At 40.8% G+C, this 19706-nt stretch overlaps 1 pseudogene; it reads left to right on the top strand.

Moving 5' to 3' along the window:
- The window catches only part of LOC102831870, a 16258-nt pseudogene extending 12826 nt beyond the window's left edge, over positions 1-3432 (top strand).
- Positions 3433-19706: the final 16274 nt, after the last annotated feature.

Raw genomic sequence — 19706 nt, 5'->3', positions numbered from 1 at the left:
GCAAAAAGTCATTAAGAAGACAAGAAAGAAGGAAAAGATCAAAATGGATGTCAGAAGAGACACTGAAACTTGCTCTCCAGTGTAGAGATTCTAAAGCAAATAGAAGAAATGAGGAGGTCCAAGAGCTGAACAGAAAATTTCTAAGATCAGCTCGAGAAGATAAAGCCAAATATTACAACAAATGTGCAAAGATGTGGAATCAGAAAACCAAAAAGGAAGAATACACTCAGCATTTCTCAAGCTGGGGGAACTGAAGAAAAAACTCAAGCCTTGACTTTCGTTATTGAAAGATTCTCTGGGCAAATAAATTACTGAATGATGCAGAAAGCATCAAGAGAAAATGGAAGGAGTACACAGAGTCACTGTACCAAAAGGAAATGGTTAATGTTCAACCATTTCAAGAGGTAGCATATGATCAAGAACCAATGATACTGAAAGAGGAAATCCAAGGTGCACTGAAGGAATTGGCAAAGAAAAAGGCACCAGGAATTGATGGAATAAAAATTGAAATCTTTCAAGAAAGTGAGGTGGCACAGGAGGCACTCACTCATCTCTGCCAAGAAATGTGGAAGACGACTATCTGGCAGACTGATTGGAAGAGATAGGTATTTGTGCCCATGTCAAAGAGAGGTGACCAAATGGAATTTGTAAATCATCGAACAATCTCTTTGATATCCCATGCGAGTAAAGTGTTGCTAAAGGTAACACAGAAACGGCTGCAAGTATACATTGACAGAGAACTTCCAGAGGTTCAAGCTGGATTCAGAAGAGGCCGTGGAACGAGGGATATCATTGCTGATGTCCGATGGATCTTGACTGAAAGCAGAGAATATCAGAAAGATGTTTACCTGTGCTTTATTGACTACGCAAAGGCTTTCAATTGTGTGGATCATGACAAGCTGTGGACAACATTACTAAGTATGAGTATTCCGGAACACTTAATTGTGCTCATAAGGAATGTGTACATGGACCAAGAGGCAGTTGTTCAAACAAAACATGGGAACACTTAATTTCTTTAAAATTAAGAAAGGTGTGCAACAAAGTTGTATTCTTTCATCATACTTATTCAACCTGTATGCTGAGCAAATAATCTGAGAAGCTGGGTTATATGAAGAAAAACTTGGCATCAGGATTGGAGGAAGACTGATTAACAACCTGCGATATGCAGATGATACAACCTTGCTTGCTGAAAGTGAAGAGGACTTAAAACATTTACTGATGCAGATCCAAGAGCACAGCCTTCGGTATGGATTACATCTCAATGTCAAGAAAAAAAAAATCCTCACCACTGGACCAATAAACGACATTCTTATCAATGGAGAAAAGATTGAAGTTGTCAAGGACTTCATTCTTGGATCAACTATTAACGCTCATGGATACAGCAGTCAAGAAATCGAACGATGTATTGCATTAGGCAAATCTTCTGCACAAGACCTTTTTAAAGTGTTGAAGAGCAAATATGTCAGCTTGAGGACTAAAGTGCGCCTGACCCAAGCCATGGTATTTTCAATAACCTGATATGCATGTGAAAGCTGGACAGTGAATAAGGAAGACCATAGAATAATTGATGCTTTTGAGTTATGATATTAGAGGAGAATATTGAAAGTGCCAATGGGCTGCCAAAAGAACAAATAGATCCATTTTGGAAGAAGTGCAGCCTGAGTGCTCCTTGGAGGCCAAGATGGCCAAACTTTGTCTCTCATACTTCATACATATTCTCAGGAGGGACCAGTTGCTGGAGAAGGATATCATGTTTGGTAAGGTGGAGGGTCAGAGAAAAAGAGCAAGACCCCCAACGAGATAGATTGGCCAAGTGGCAGCATTGATGGACTCAAGTGTGGCAACAATAGTGAAGTTGACCCAGGATCAGGCAGTGTTTCGTTTTGCTGTATATAAAGTCGATATGGGTCAGTACTGACTCAATGACACCTAACAACAACAACAACAACACATTTAAAACCATAAATTTCCCTCTACATGATGCTTTAGTGGTATCCACAAATATTTATTTGCTGTGTTTTCATTCTGATTCCCTTTCAAATATTTAGAAATTATTTTGTGCTTTAGTCACTGACCTATGGATTATTTAGAAGTTGGAAATGTCTAACTTCCAAACATTTGTAGTTATCCAATGTTGGTACTGATTTTTATTTAATTTTCTTATTGTGACAAAAATATAAGTATAAAGCCTTATGCCATTTCAACATTTTTAATGTTCTAATTCAGTATTTTAATTTTCAAAGAATATATCTATATGACTTCAATCATTTGAAAGTTACTGAAACTTGACGCGGCTAGAGAGCCAGTGGCCGTCCGCCTGGGTGAGCGTGCCGTGCGGCTGGGGCGCAGGCTTCCAATCTCCTTCAGGCTGTGGTTCCTGCTGCTGCCTCTGCTGCTGGTCCTGGCCATGACCAGGGCCCAGAGGACCCGGCCCTGCTTCTCTTGGTGCTAGTGTGAGGTGGAGACCTTTGGCCTCTTTGACAGATTCAGCTTGACACAAGTGGATTGCAGCGGACTCGGCCCCCATATTGTGCCCGTGCCCATCCCGCTGGACACAGCCCACCTAGATCTGTCCTCCAACTGGCTGGAGACGGTGAATGAGTTGGTGTTGGCAGAGCCAGGCTATACCACACTGGAGGACTTGGATCTCAGCCATAACTTGCTGAACAGCATCTCCCACACTACCTGCAGTCTCTGGACCTCAGCCACAAATGCCTGGCAGCCCTGCCTGCCGAGAGCTTTGCCAACTCACCCCTGAGTAATGTGAACCTTAGCCACAACAGGCTCTGTGAGGCCTCCATGTCTGCCTTCATGACCCACAGCCATGGCAGGGGACTGCACGTGGATCTCTCCCACAAGCTCATTCACTGCCTCATGCCCTTCCCTCCACGGTCCAGCCTGCCCACACCTGCCATCCAGAGCCTGAACTTGGCCTGGAACCGCCTCTGTGCTGTGCCCAGCCTCTGAGACTTGCCCCTGAGCTACCTCAGCCTGGACAGGAACCCACTGGCCACCACTGGCCCAGGTGACTTCACGGGCCTGCCAGACCTTAGTCACCTGTCACTGGGCAGCCTGCAGGGTACCCCCCCGCCCCCGCCCAAGCTGGTACCTTATGGGTTCCGTGAGCTGCCAGGCCTGTAGGTCCTGGATTTATCTGGCAACCCCAAGCTCATGTGGGCCAGAGCTGAGGGGTTCTCAGGCCTGGACTCATTGCAGGAACTGGATCTGTCAGGCACAGGCCTGGTGCCCCTTCCTGAGATCCTCCTGCACCACCTCCCAGCACTGCAGCGCCTCAGCATGGGCCAAGATGTGCAGTGCCGGCGCCTGGTGCAGGAGGGCACCTACCCCCGGCAGCCTGGCTCCAGCCCCAAGGTGGCCCTGCACTGCATAAACACCCTGGAATCTATAGCCAGGGGTCCCAACACTTTATGACAAAAGGTGTGGCCTGGGGCCACATAACAGAGTGCTACCCTGAGCTTGCTTGGGTCCTGGGTAATTTATGTTTTCATGTGCCAATGCCAGTGGGGACTCTGCAGCCGATATGGCAGCATCACTGCACGTGGATCTGGGGACCACGGGAGAGGGGTTGGTCCTGGGCCAACACCCAGGAGCAAAGTCTTGCCCCTTTGTTTCTGTTGCCCCTCTCTTCCCCCTAGTCTTCTCCCCAAATATGAACAAAGGGACTTCAATGCCAAACCAGCCTCTAGTCCCTTCCTGCTGCCCTTCCCCAATTGTCCCCAAAGTGCCTTCTCTTAGACTTGGGATGTTCTGACTGTGACAGGAGAGTGAAAGGGAGCTACTGCTGTGGGGCAGGTTCATTTCCACTGGCTGAGCACTCTGGGGGCCACGGTCCAGTCACTCAGGGGCATAGGTTTCTATTCCAACATAACCTCCCTCATCACCCTGGCACAGGGGCCCATCCTTTTCTCTTTCCCTGGAACCCTGAATAGAACCTTAGTTACAGAAGAGACTGTAACTGATAGCTAACGTGATAGCTGGGGAAACTGAGGCTTAGAGAAGGAAAACCCGATAATCAGAGGTCATGTGAGGCTAGAGCCATTGCTGGAACCCAGCCTCCTGCCTCCCAGCCAGGGCCCTTTGCACTTTCCTGCCTTCTCTTCCCATGGGTCTCCTTCCTGGGCTTCCTCTTGTTGCCAAGATCTACATCCTGATGTTTCTTCTGCTCTTCCATGGCATCCCCACACGTGGTGGCCCACTGACCAGCTGTCTGCTCTGGACTGAGTCAGTTCCTCCCAGGAGTTTCTGGAAGCTTGGGGCATGCCTGTCTTTTCCTCACTCTGGGGTAGGGTTCTCCAGCATTGAGACTAGAAAAGTGCCCCCTGCTTTTATATGCTCTAGTAAGAAATGGATGCAGTCCTGGAACCCCATCTAGCTCTGAGGGGTCACCTGGCTTCAGCTCCCAGAACCCAACAGCCCCATCAGCCTGTTGAGGAGGCAGTGGAAGGAGACAGGGTATCCACCACTCATCTGCATACTCCATCCTTGGGGTGGGGTAGCATCTCAGCTTCCCAGCCCTGGGCTCTTTCCTTTGTCTTCATTTTATAAAGGTTGTTGCCTTTTTAATGGATTAGGCTGTTCAATCACACCAACCACTCTCTGCTGGCAGGGGAGAGAAACAATATACCATTTGTAAAAGAAGAAAATGTTACATTTGTTCACTTTTGTAATATTGTGTCCTGGGGTGTGTTGGGGGAGTCAACCATGTGGGCATCAGGGGCTGGTCCCACAGAGGCTCTTACAGGGCAGGGGCAGTGGGGGCTTTAGCTTTCCCTACCAGCCTCCTCAGCATCATGATTGGTCCTTGGTTTAATAAACACTGTAATGAAACCCCGAAAAAAAGAAAGAAAGTTACTGAAACTTATTTTATGGTTTATCATATGGTCTAGATAAATTTACCATGTGCACTTGGAAATATTGTGTATTTTCCCATTGTTGAGTGCAAAGTACTATACATACCAATTGTTGTTGTTAAGTGCTGTCAAGTCACTTCCCACTCATAGTGACCCTATACACAACAGAACAAAACACTGTCTGATCCTGTGCCAGCCTCACAATTGTCAGGTTTCATCCATTGCTGTTGCCAATATGTCAATTCTTCTTGTTGGGATTCTTCCTCTTTCTTGTTGACCCTTCATTTTATCAAACATGATGTCCTTCTTCAGGGAGTCATCCTTCCTGATACTGTGCCCTAAGTCTTTCCATCCTGGCTTGTAAGGAACAATCTGACCTCACTTCTTCTAATACAGATTTGTTTGTTCTTCTGGCAGTCCATGATACTTTGAATATTCTTCTCCAACATCAGAACTCAAATGCATCAATACTTCTATGATCTTCCTTATTCATTGCCCAACTTTCACATGCATGTGAGAAATTGAAAATATCATGGCATGGCTCAGGTACACCTTAGTCCTCAAACTGAATTCTTTGCTTACCACTTTAAAGAGGTCTTTTGCAGCAGATTTGCCTCATGTTTGCATGTTTTGATTTCTTGACTGTTACTTTCTTGAGTATTGAATGTGACTATGACTCATTGTGACCTGAATCGGGTTTCTGAGGAGCAGCTAGTGGGTTTGAACTGCCAACCTGTGGTTAATCCTACAGCGCCATACCAGGAGTGCATAAATACAAACTGCTGTTGTTGTTAAATTAAGTCTTGTTGAGTTGGTTTGGACCCATAGTGACCAGGTTTTTGAGGAGCAGCTGGTAAGTTTGAACTGCCAACCTTGAAGTTCAAACTGATCTTGAGGTCCAGTGCTTATCCTATAGCACTACACCAGGACTCCAAATTAGTAAATAATAATGCCCCATTATTATGTCTATTTGGTGATTTTTGGTCTATTATACATATGAAGTCCTGGTGTGGCACTGTGGGTTAATGTGACAGACTGCAAAGCCATTTGAATTGCATGGCAGTTCAAGCTCACCAGCTGCTCCTTGGAAACTCTATACAGGGTCACTATGGGTCAGAACCGACTTAACGGCACTTCACAACAATAACAGCAACAACATATATATGTATATGTTGTTATTGTTAAGTGCTATTGAGTTGGTTCCGCCATAGTGAGCAGCTGGTGAGCTTGAACTGCTGACCTTGCAGTTTAAACTGACTTTACAGTCTAGTGCTTATCCTAGAGCACCACACCAGGATTTCATATATATGTATATATATATATATAGTTGTTGTTAGGTGCTATCGAGTAGGTTCCGATCCTTAGAGGCGCTTGTACAACAGAACTAAACACTGCTTGGTCTTGCACCAGCCTCGTAATTGCTGCTACGCTTGGCCCACTGTTGCTGCCACTGTGCCAATCCATCTCGTTGGGGCTCTCCCATTTTTTCGCTGACCCACCACTTTAAACAGTAGGATACCCTTCTCCAAGGACTGACCCCTTTTGATAAAATGTCCAAAATATGAGAGACAAGTCTGACCATCTTGGCTTCTAAGGAGCATTCTGGTTGTACTTCTTCCAACACAGATTTGTTTGTTTTTCTGGCAGTTGTTAAGTGCCGTAAAGTTGGTTTGGACGCATAGTGAACCTGTATAGGTTTCCGAAGAGTGACTGGTGAGTTTGAACTCCAGCCTTGTGGTTCAAACTGACCTTGCTTATCCCACATTGCCATACCAGGACTCACTTTATATATATATTTCTTGGTTGGTTATGTGCCGTGGAGTCAGTTCTGATTCATAGCAACCCTGCATAGGGTTTCCAAGGCTGCAAATCTTTACAGGAGCAGAAAGCCTCATCTTTCTCCTGAAGAACAGCTGGTAGTTTCGAACTGCTAACCTTGAGGTTAGAAGCCCGACTTGTAACCACTACGCTATATTTTTATCTATATAGAAATGAGCTCTGATAGCGTAGTGGTTACAAATTGGGCTATTAACCTCATGGTCCGTTATTTTAATTACTGTATTTTAAGACATATACATATTTATGATTCCTGTACCTTCTTGAAAGTATCACGGACTATCAGAATAACAAACTAATCTTAGAAGAAGTGCAGCCAAAATGCTCCTTAAAAATTGAGAATGGCAAGACTTAGTGTCTTGTACTTTCGACATATTTCCAGCAGTGATCAGTGCCTGGAGAAGGACATCATGTTCGAGAAAGAAGAAAACTCCTAATAAGATGGATTGTCACAGTGGCAGCAACATTGGGCTCAAATAGAACAATTGTGAAGAAGGCACAGGACCTGTCAGTGTCTTGTTCTATTGTGCGTAAGTCGCTGAGTCAGAACCAACTTGATGGCCTCTAACACCAACAGCATGTATTTCTGAAAGGGACCCTGGTGGCACTGTAGGATAAGCATTGGCTTGCCAAGCACAGGGTGGCATTTCAAAGCCATCCACAGCTTTGGGAGAGAAACATGAAGCTGATTTGACAGTCTCAGAAACCCTACATAGGGTCTCTATGAGTCAGAATTGAGTCCATGGTAATGGGTTTGGTCATTTTGTTATACATTCCTCATGCTGATCCTTTCATTGTTATGAAATAGTTCTCATTATATTTGCTAATATTCTTGAAATCTACTTCATCTGCTATCAATGCAACCATTCTAGCCTTATTATGCATGTTATTTACATGTTGTTTGTTGTTGCTGTTGTTCACCTTCAATCTGTCTCTGTGAATAGCATTTAGAATAGTTCATCAGATTTAAAAAATCCAATCTGATGAATTGTGCCTTTTAATTGGAGTGAAAAGTCATTAACATTTAATATAATGATTGATAAAATTGGCTCACCCTTTTTTTCTGTGTGTGTGTTTCTTATTAACTCTTCTGATTCCCCTTCCTTTCTCCTTTATTCTGTATTCTCTTGGATTACTTCTAATTTTATATTAGTACATTAATCTGCATTTTAGTGACTTATTTAATGCCTGCTCTATGCACATTTAGCTTTCTACAGCCTACATACTGTCAATAAAATAAAAAGTTGGTATCTTTACAATATGTAATTTCCATAAACTCCTTACTATCCTTTAGGTTGTTGTATCCATTCCATTTATATATTTTATGAATTCCAAAAGATAATGCTCTGTTTTTTGTTTTTAATAGTCATATGTATTCTAAAAATTAAAAAAAAAACATATATGTGTCTGTATAGTTACCATTTCTTTTTGGTGCTTGTCATTCATTCTTGAACATTCAAGATTTTCTCTTATCATTTCCTCAACTGGAAGTACTTTTAGTGCAGATCTGGTAGTGACAAATTCCTGAAGTTTTTTATTGTATGAAAATGTCATTATTTTACTTTTATTTCTTTTAAGACTTTAAAGATGTCATTCTACTTTTCTTAGCTTCCATGGTTTCTGATCAAAAGCCTGTAAGAATGTGTATCGTTATATAATGTGATATTTTTTATGTCTGCTTTCAAAATTTTCTTTAATTTTTTTTTCTTCAGAAGTTTGACTATAATATGCCTTGTTGTTAAGTGCCATTGAGTCAGTCCTGACTCACAGCAACCCTGTATAGTGTTTCCAAGGAGCAGCTGGTGGGTTTGAACTGTAGACCTTGTGGTTTGCAGTCCAGTGCTCATCATACAGTGCCACACCTGAAATACACATTTATTAAAATTTATCTTTGAGTTTGTTGAGCTTCCTAATCTATAAATTTGTGCATTAAAATCTTTTGGAATATTTCCTGTCATTAAAAAAAAAAATGTCCTGCTTCCTTTTTTCTCTCTTTAGGCATTTTGAAAGTGATTCAGAGATTCCTTGGGGATCTGTTTGTTTTTTTGTCACATTTTCATCTTTGCTGTTCAAATTGGATGATTTCTATCGATCAATTTTCAAATTCTCAGTGACCTTTTATCTTCAATTTGCTTAGATCCATTCACTGAATTTTTAATTTCAGAGATTTTATTTTTGAATTCTAAAATTTCTGTTTGCTTCTCTTTGAAATATTTTTCTTTCTCTACTGAGCTGTCTTAATATATTTCCTTTTGTCTTTGTGAGTATACTTATAATATCTACTTTAAAAATCTTTTCTGATAACTCCAGAGTGATTGCGAGTTTTGTATTTATTGCTTGCATTTTCCTTGAGGCTGGATTGCATTCTTCTGGCTCCTCATATGAGCAATTGTGCATTATGTCCTAGCATTGCATAGGCTGCGTTGAAGAGCCTCTGGACTCTGTTACATTTCTCTGAAAAGATATGTTGTTTTTTATTTTAACAGGCAACTAACTTGGTTAAAGTGAAACTGAAACCTGCAATGCGTGTGGTGAGTGACTTTTCGACTTAGCATAAATGGTTCAGGGGATGGTCAAAGACTTGACTGGGTTTAAACATGGCAACTGGTATTCTTCTTTTCTTTCTTTTTCTCCTTATTCTCAGGTTGTCCAGTTTCTCTGAGATTTTCCCTTGGTTTCTTCAGTCAGAAGAATAGCAGAGCTTTTCTTGGAATCTTTGCCATCTGCCCTTGCTCATGATGCTGGCTTAGGTCATGTTTTTGTTGTTGTTAAGTGCCATCGAGTTGGTATCGACTCATAGCAACCTTATGCACAGCAGAATGAAACACTGCCGGATCCTGGGCCAACCTCACTATTGTTGCCACGCTTGAGTCCATCAATGCTGCCACTTGGCCAATCCTTCTCATTGGGGTCTTCCTCTTTTTCTCTGACCCTCCACCTTACCAAACATGATGTCCTTCTCCAGCGACTATGAGAGACGAAGTTTGGCCATCTTGGCCTCCAAGGAGCACTCTGGCTGCACTTCTTCCAAAATGGATCTATTGGTTCTTCTGGTAGCCCATGGCACTTTCAATCAATATTCTTCTCCAACACCATAACTCAAAAGCATCAATTCTTCTACAGTCTTCCTTATTCACTGTCCAGCTTTCGGTCTGTTGCTCAGGTGGGAGGAACAGCAGGCAGGGAAATGCATGCTCCACTTCCTCCTTGATTGCTTCCTCTCTTTTATTTTGCTTCAGCTGCCATCCCCTCAGTCATCACTGCGGCCATTGCCTGTTCCTTTGGCCTCCACCAGCAACCCCAGCAGAAGCTGTAGTTGCCGCAGTGATGACAACAAAGGCTGCTATGGGTTCTCATAACGTTTCATAATGATGTTCTCACAATGTCCAAATCTCATAGCATCCTAGTTCAAGAAGGGTTTTTGGGCGTTATGTGACACATACCTGCATACAGAATAATTTATTTCCAGGATATAGTTTATGCAGTTGTTGAGGCTGGCAAGTTCCAAATCCAGGTGCCAGGCTGGAGGCTTCTATTGACTCACATGGTTGTAGGGGCTAATGAACCCAAATCAACAGGTCAGTCAGAAGAAGACTGCTGGCTCATGGGGTTTTTGGAGACAATAGTCCCAAAATCTGCAGGTGGCAGACTGTTGATTTACATCCCAAGAACCAGAGGTCAGAGGATGATGAGCTGGATGCAGGATTGAGAAAGGGTGCGATTTGCCAGAGCATCAATATATATTGGATGCAGCAGTCCTCCCAAGAAATTCCACTTTCAATTGACTAGCTGCTCACATCACATTCTGCCGTCTTCAATTTATATCACATCAAAACTATTAGTTATAGATCCTAGACTCATAACAGACTTGACATAATGGTGTGATGGCAAAGACACAGATTAAGGAAGCAGACATACCACTATATTTAACTGTATATTGTTTTATATCATATTGCATCAAAAGATAGAACAGCAGTCTCTAGAAGAACAAGATGGTACCACTACCAACTGCTTTGAAAGAAGTTGAATTTGTGGAACAAAACTCAAAATTATTAAACAAAACCAAACCAGGTTTATGGTCAAAAGGAGACCGGAAGAACCTGCCTATGGCCCTCAACCATCATTCAGGTCTAGAACAGAACTCACGCTTGTGGCCCAATGTTTAGCCAAGAAGTAGATAGGATGACAACAGTAGTAAGGTCTTATCGTTGTGAATGATGGAATGATCAATCATTCAAAATCAAAAGGGCAACATTTATCTAAGGGCAAAGTTGAGAAGGGATTGAAAGGTGGTGGAATGGAAATAACCAGAGGGAAAAAGCAGGATAACTGTTGATTGCAATCATTGAGATGAAGTGTATCATTTGTTGAATGTAAAACTGATGATCTTGTCTGAAAACCTTCACTCACTTCACAATAAAAAGTTAAAAAAAATTAGTAACAAGAAACTATAAACATTTATTTTCTTACATGATTTCTGAGAGTTAGGGATTTGGGATCTACTCAGCATGGTGATTGGTTCAGGGTCTCCCAGGAGGTTATAGCCAAACTGCCAGTTGGAGTCTTCAGTGTTAAAGATTTGAAATGGGCTGGAGAAGCTCCTTTTAAGCTCATTTACTGTTGGCAAGATGCTACTGGCAGGAAGCTTCTTGCCACATGAGCTACTTCCTAGGGCTGCTCATAACATGGTATCCCCAGAGCAAGTGAAAAGAGAGAGAGAAGGTTTAGCATTAATTCAAATGAATGAGACCTTCTTTTCTCTTTTCATGCTGCCCTTAGCAATCAATTTTGAGTTGCCTGGCATCTAAACTGCTCAGAGGTTGATTTGCTTATGGTGACTTTCAAAGCTCAAGGTTTGCATTAAATCTGTTTAATTGCCTCAGCAACATTATCTAAACCTTCAACCTGGGACAGTTTTGTGGTTTTAAGATGAATTTGGAGATACAAAGAATCCTTAGTATCATACTTTTACTCACTGATGCCCTGATAGTGTATTCTGGACTTTTGGAAGAACCCAGAGGCACAGAAACTGTTGTTGTTAAGTACTGTGGAGTCGGTTCCAACTCATAGTGACCCTGCAACAGGGTTTCTGAGGCTGTAAATCTTTACAGGAGCAGAACACCTCATCTTTCTCCCACAGAACCGCTGGTAGTTTTGAACTGCTGACCTTAAGGTTGGCAGCCTGACTCGTAACCACTATACTACCAGAGCTCCTTAGAGGCACAGAAGCAGGGAAGGTTATAAGGAGAAGAACTGGGCTTACTCTGGTTCTTCTTTGATCTTCTCCCCTAAGTGTAATTCCTACCCGTGCTGCTCCAGCTTCCTGGCCTTTCGCCACACTATAGTCAATGCACTTTCTCTCACTCCATTCTTGTATTTGAGGATGGAGAGTTGACTGTCCCTATCAGTGAAGCATTTCTTTTGTGTCACATCTGGATTCAGATTGGGGGATATTTGAACACATGGTATATACTTGCTTTAGTCTCCAGCCCCTGTAAGAATAATTACAACAAATCCTCTCTGTAAAGAGATCTTTGCATCTATCAGTTACATTGCCCCATTGTTTGGGGAAATGGTCTTGACAAAAATATTCTGGTATGGTATTTCGAATAATTAATGTGGCTCTAATATATCTTATTTTTCTGTAGTATGAAGTGAAGGATATGCACCCATGGAAGTGCCTTCGAAACTTTGGCATTTATGTAAGGAAAGTGGAAGAAAAAAAAAATTGTGCCCATGAAACTTGGTCTTTATTTTCCCGTAATAGGCATGTATATTCATCATGTTCCAATTAAGGTGTCTTTGAGGTTCCTTCCCATCTGGCATTCAGTGGAATCACTTACCTGAAATCTGAACCAGGTCCTCCTCTTTTTTTTTTTTTTTTGAATTTTGATCAGAATGTCTGTCTATAGTTCCACCCTTGAGGATTAGGCAATCAAGATGTCTGACCTTTCCTTCCATATATCTCTTTCAATATCCAAAGGCAAGTTGCAAACAAAAGGAACACTCAACCATATGTTTAATTGTTGCTCAAGACCAAAGAGGATATGGAAAGAAAGATAGGAACAAATGTGCTGCTAAGCTTCTTCAGTTTTCCCAATTATTTGGAAATAGTTTGAAGAGACAAGATTGAAGTGGGTGCAAGCTTACTTGGCTACTTTTCTGAACTAGTGGATGCATCAGCATGGCCCTCTTGGCATTCTTCATGGCAGGAGGACATCCTTAATCCCATGGGTCACGACCTCTTTTATATTTAAAATGATGACCTTTGTGCCTCTGAGAAACAGAGGGTGTCCACTCCCTACACTCACTTGTATCTTTTATTGAGAAGATTCCATCTGCTTCTTTGGAGTTGAGTCTCAATGTTGCCCTTACTAATGGTGGAACCCTAAGCAAGTTACCACTACTTTAAGGTTTTTTTTTTTTTTTTTTTTTGTGTGTAAAATAGAGTCATTAAATAGTTATCTATGGCTGCTGTAATAGAAATACAACAAATAGGTAACTTTAACAAGCACAAATTATTTTTGAACTGTTTAGGAGACCAGAAGTCCAAATTCTGGATGCTTGTTCTAGGAGAAGGCTTTCTGTCTCAGCTGGCTCTGGAGAAAGACTTTGTCTCTGATTCTGCTTGATCTTGGATTCTGGATGAGCTTCTGATTCTGGACGATTTTCATGTGGCTTGGCATTCCTCTTTCCCCATATTGGCTTCTCTTATTTAATCTCTTTTATATCTCAAAAGAGATTGCCTCAAAACACACACTACACTAATCCTGCCTCATTGACACAATAGATAATTCATTTTCAAATGAGATTATAACCACTGGCATACAGGTTAGAATTCACAACCCACATTTCTTGGGACATAATTCAGTTCACAGGGGTCTGGTGTAGCACTGTAGAATAAGCACTGGACTGCTTACCACAAAGTTGGCAGTTCAAACCCTCCAGCTACTCCTTGGAAACCCTGTACAGGGTGGTTTTGAGTCAGAACTGACTCCACAGCACTTAACAACAACAACAACAAGTTCAATTCATAACAAATAGGTGTAATGATATTTACCTCCATGGATTGCTGTAAGGATTAGAGAACTAAATGTTAAAAATCTCGTGTGCTATCAATAAACAAAACAAAACAACAACAACAACAACTCACGGCTGTCAAGTTGATCCCAACTCACAGCCACCGTACAGGGCAGGGTAGAACAGCTCCACAGTGTCTCCAAGGTTGTGCATCTTTCTTTCTGGAAACTGACTGCCACCTTTTTCTGCTGTGCAGCAACTGCTGTGTTCTAACTGCCAACTTTTTCTAACCACTGTGCCCCTAATGTATACTCATCATTGCTGTTGTTAAGTGCTGTAGAGTTGGTTCCAGCTCATAGCGACCCTGTAAAGGGTTTCCAAGGAATGGCTGTTGAGTTTGAACCACATCCCTGCTGTTCAAACATATGCTAAACACCCCAGTAAATAAGGTTTATTTAATTTTCTTTTTTCTGGAAAGACAATTTATGGAAATCTAAAAAAAAATAATTCCTCCAGATTTGCTGTCTTCTTCTCCCTAGGACAGACCAGGTCCAGAAGACTAAGAAAGGAGGAGAAGGAAGAGAAGGAAGAACAGCAGTAACAAACATATAGAGTTTATAATGTGTTAGATGTTGTCCTCAGCTGTTCATATATATGAACTCATTTATTCTTCATAGCAACTTGATAAAGTTAGTACAGCAATTATCTCCAATGTACAGATAAGATAACTGAGGCACAGAAAATTTGAGTTAAGGCAAAAAGTGTGTTAAGGAAACACAGCGAGTAAAAGCCAGATCCAGGATGCAAATCTAGGCAGACTATCTCCAGGGTGTGCATTAGTAACCAATGTTCTGGGCACTCCTCTTTTTCCAAGAAGCACTAAGGTTGTAATTGCTCAGATCTGTGCAGGGCTGTACATGAATGGGAGAATTTTTATTCTGACTACTGCTGATACAGTTTTGTCCAAACACAAAAGGACTTTAAGAAGTTTATGGAAAAATGGAATTGAATGATAATGGATTTTTTTAAATGAACTTTTTTGAAGCCTCCTTTTATTTACAGTATTCCACCATCACTGATACCTTTTCTGATAACAAAATTATGGGCTGTGAGTGGGCTCACACACATACCTTTTTGCTGAAAGACGTAAAGTATGCCAATGTGTTTTTGTTCCAATGAGCAGAGAAGTTGTCAGCTTTTCTTCTTGTTTTCCCCTGGGTTTTCACTTGGCTTTCTGGGCAATCAGAATATTGATTAGTACACATTGATTGGGAGTGGGGGAGGTGGGAGGGAAGGGGTGTTGTAGTCATCCCAACAAAATGAAAAAATAAGACGTGGGGAGTTTCTCCTTTATCATATGAATGTTAGGAAGTATGCTAATTTAAGGAAAGGATGACTTGGGCCAAAAGAAAAGTTGAAGTTAGAGTACTAGTAGAAGTGATAAGGGGGAGACATTTTATAGCTTGTCAAGTTATAAGTCTTTATCTTTTCTTCTTTCTCACCAATACTGCTGTTCATTTTGATTAGCTAAAACAGCCTCCTCACAGACAGGTGTCTGATTGTGAGTTTGGACCTTCTTTGTTGAGGAGAAGTTAAGGCTCTTGCATGGGTTTCCTGTTCCCCCTTGCACACCCAGTGCATAATTCAGACGCTGAGTTTTGGGCAGTTTTATCCTTACACTCTAATTCCTTCTTTTGTCTCTTTTCCTACTAATCCATTCAGAACTTCAAACACACTAATTTTCCTTTGCTTCAAACTGGTTTTACCTAATTATTAACCTAGCAAGAAGAATTAACTTTTGACTCTAGTGTTGTTTTTGTATCTCTTGAGACATTTCACACAACCAAGCACCATAAAATTTAGTTGCAGTTTCTGTAACAATAGCATGGTTATAGGGAAGGTAACTTGAGGGGTGGCATGGAACATGAGGAAAATTTTTGATGGGATTAATTGCTAGTGAACAATCACTAATGGGGCTGAGAGTTTATTTATAGCAAATATTAGCAGATATTATCCTTTACTTGTTATGAATCACACTGACATTGAGTTGGGTACAAATGTGCCAAACTTTTTGCTGAGTATTTCCCTTCTGAGTTATATGGAAAAGATAATTTAAACATGTGATGGATAATCCAATTCTAAGGGTAGGGAGTTTCTTTGATCTTCTGTGTCACCAAGTCAATTAATAAAGACAAACAGTTCATGTACACATAGGTGAAAAAAAAAAATCTACAATCAGCATAGCCAACAAGAGATAATGGTGAAGTCTATTTGAAAGAGAAGGATAGTGGGTGAGAGAGAATTTAAAGTTGAGTGTTATTCACTATGAATTAATAACAGTAACAACCATCCTGGTGATTGGAATGGGAAAGTTGGAAACAAAGAGATATGATCAGTAGTTGGAAAATGTGGCCTTAGTGATAGAAATGATGCTTGAGATTGCACATAGAATTTTGCAAGATTAACATGTTATTAATGGTAAACACCCTTTTAAAATAACATAAACAGCTACTATACATTTGGACCTGGCTAGATGGAATGCACAGGAATCAAATTGACTACATATGTGGGAAGGGATAATGAAGAAGCTTAATATCATCAGTCAACACAAGGCAAGGGGTCAATTGCAGAACAGACCATGAATTACTCGCATACAAGTCCAAGTTGAAGCTGAATAAAAATTTAAAAAGTTCATAAGAGCCAAATTGTGACCTTACATATATCCCATTTGAATTTCGAGACCATCTCAAGAACAGATTTTATGCATTAGACACTAACAACTGAATACCAGAAAAGTTGTGGAATGACATCAAGAATATTATACAAGAAGAAAGGAAAAGGTTGTTTAAAAGACAAGAAAGAAAGAAAAGACCAAAATGCATGCCAGAATGTAAAGAAACATGCTTTTGAATGTAAAGAAGCTAAAACAACTGGAAGAAATGGAGAAGTAAGAAATCTGAACAGAAAATTTCAAAGGTCAGCTCGAGAAAACAAAGTAAAGAATTATATTGAAACATGCAAAGACCTGGAGCTTGAAAGCCAATAGGGAAGGACCTATTTCTTAAGCTGAAAGAATGAAAGAAAAAATTCAAGTCTGGAGTTGCAATATTGAAGGACTGGTCAACGTTCACCCATTTCAAGAGGTTGTTTTTGTTGTCAGGTGCCATCGAGTCGGAACTGACTCATAGCGATTCCATGCACAGCAGAATGAAACAATGTCCGATCCTGGACCAACCTCACTACCGCTGCCACACTTGACGCCATCAATGATGCCACCTGGCCGATCCATCTCATTGGGGGTCTTCCTCTTTTTCTCTGACCCTCCTTCTTACCCAGCATGACATCCTTCTTCAGTGACTGTTCCCTCCTGACAATATGTCCAAAATATCAGAGACAAAGTTTAGCCATGTTGGCCTCCAAGGAGCACTCTGGTTGCACTTCTTCCAAAACAGATCTATTGGTTCTTTTGGCAGTCCATGGCACTTTTAGTATTCTCCTCCAACACCACAACTCAAAGGCATCAATTCTTCTATGATCTTCCTTATTCACGGTCCAGCTTTCGAACCAATGATATTGAAGGAAGAAGTCCAACTGCACTGAAGCCAGTGGCAAAGCATAAGACATCTAAGAATTGATGGAACACTACTTGAAATGTTTCAACAAACAGCTACAGTGCTGGTGGTGCTTACTAGTCTCTGCCAAGAAATTTGGAAGACAGCTAATGGCCAGCTGACTGGAAAAGATCCATATTTGTGCCCATTCCAAATAAAAGTGATTCAACAGAATGCAGAAATGATCAAACCATGTCATTAATATCATAAGCAAGTGAAATTTTGCTGGTGATATTAAAAAATTGTTGCAGCAATACATCAATAGTACAGCTGCCAGAAATTCAAGCCAGATTCAGAAGAGGAAATGGAACAAGGGACATCATTTCTGAGGTCAGATAGATCTTGGCAAAAGCAGAGTATATCAGAAAGATGTTTATTTGTGTTTATTGACTATGCAAAGACATTTGATGGTGTAGATTATAACAAACTATGGATAACACTGAAAAAATAGGAATTTCAAAGCACCTAATTGTATTCATATAGAACCTGTACATAGACCAAGAGGCAGTTATTCTAACAGAACAAGGGGATACTACATGGTGTAAATCAGGAAAGGTGTACACTAGGGTTGTATCCTTTAACCATATTTATTCAATATGTTTGCTGAGAAATAATCCAAAAAGCAGGGCCATGTGAAGAAGAATGAGGCATCAGGATTGTAGGAAGTCTCATATGTAGGAAGTCTTCTGCAATATGCAGATGACACAACGTTGATTGCTGGAATTGAAGAGGACTTGAAACATTTACTGATAAAGTTAAAGACGGTAGTCTTCAGTATGAATGACACTGATGCAAAGAAAACAAAAATTCTCACAACTGGACCAATAAACAATATCAGGATAAAAATAAAAAAAGATTGAATCTGTCAATTATTTCATTTTGCTTGGACCCACAATGCTCATGGCAGAGCAGTAAAAAATCAAACAACATATTGCATTGGGCAAATCTGTTGCAAACAACCTCTTTTAAGTATTATAGAGCAAAGATGTCGCCTTGAGGACTAACATGTACCTGACCCAAGCCATGGTTTTCCAGTTGACTCATATGAATTTTCTTTGAGAAAGTACTTCTCCACCACAGCCATTGCTGTGGATCTAGTGGGACTAACCTCACCCCTGATTCTAGAGCTGGGTTCTAATAAGCCGAGCTTGGGTGTGTGCTTTAAGTTAGTCCAATCAGAGTGAACATATAAAAAAAAAAACATATCCAGGTCAGTCATGAGGTAGGTACAATGACTGTCTATGATAGGATAATATCCATGCACCTATAAGGGAAGTCCAGTTAATACCACTATTATTCAAATTTACACATCAATCACCAAAGCCAGTGAGGATGAAATAGAAGAATTCTACCAACTTCTTCAATCTGAAATTGATCAAATATGCAATCAAGATGTATTGATCATTACTGGTGATTGGAATGCAAAGGTTGGGAGCAAAGAGGAAGGATCAGTAGTTGGAAAATATGACCTTGGTGATAGAAATGATTCTGGAGATCGCATGATAGAATTTGGCAAAATCAATGATTTGTTCATTTCCAATACCTTCTTAGACATTATACATATGGACCTCACCAGTTGGAATACATAGAAATCCAATTGACTACCTTTGTGGAAAGAGACAATGGAAAACTCCATATCATCAGTGAAAACAAGGCCAGGGGCAGACTGTGGAACAGACCATCAATTACTCATGCAAATTCAAACTGAAGCTGAAGAAAATGAAAACAAGTCCACAAGTGCCAAAATATGACCCTGAATATGTCCCACCTGAATTTAGGGATCATCTGAACAGATTTGATACCTAAAACACTAAAGACCAAAGACTAAAAGAGTTGTGGGATGACATCAAGAACATCATACATGAAGCAAGCAAAAAAGTCATTAAGAAGACAAGAAAGAAGAAAGGGTCAAAATGGATGTCAGAAGAGACACTGAAACTTGCTTTCCAGCGTGGAGATACTAAAGCAAATGGAAGAAATGAGGAGGTCCAAAGATCAGCTTGAGAAGATAAAGACAAATATTACAACAAATGTGCAAAGATGTGGAATCAGAAAACCAAAAAGGAAGAACACACTCAGCATTTCTCAAGCTGGGGGAACGGAAGAAAAAAATCAGGCCTCAACTTTCGTTATTGAAAGATTCTCTGGGCAAATTATTGAATGATGCAGAAAGCATCAAGAGAAGATGGAAGTATTACACAGAGTCACCGTACCAAAAGGAAATGGCTAATGTTCAACCATTTCAAGAGGTACCATATGATCAAGAGCCAATGATACTGAAAGAGGAAGTCCAAGGTGCATTGAAGGAATTGGCAAAGAACAAGGCACCAGGAATTGATGGAAGAAAAATGAAAATCTTTCAAGAAAG

The sequence above is a fragment of the Chrysochloris asiatica genome, unplaced genomic scaffold (genome assembly GCF_000296735.1).
Source record: "Chrysochloris asiatica unplaced genomic scaffold, ChrAsi1.0 scaffold00069, whole genome shotgun sequence".
Classification (NCBI taxonomy): Eukaryota; Metazoa; Chordata; class Mammalia; order Afrosoricida; family Chrysochloridae; genus Chrysochloris; species Chrysochloris asiatica.
The sequence above is the reverse complement of the archived record's forward strand: the minus strand, read 5'-3'. Positions and strand labels throughout refer to the sequence as shown.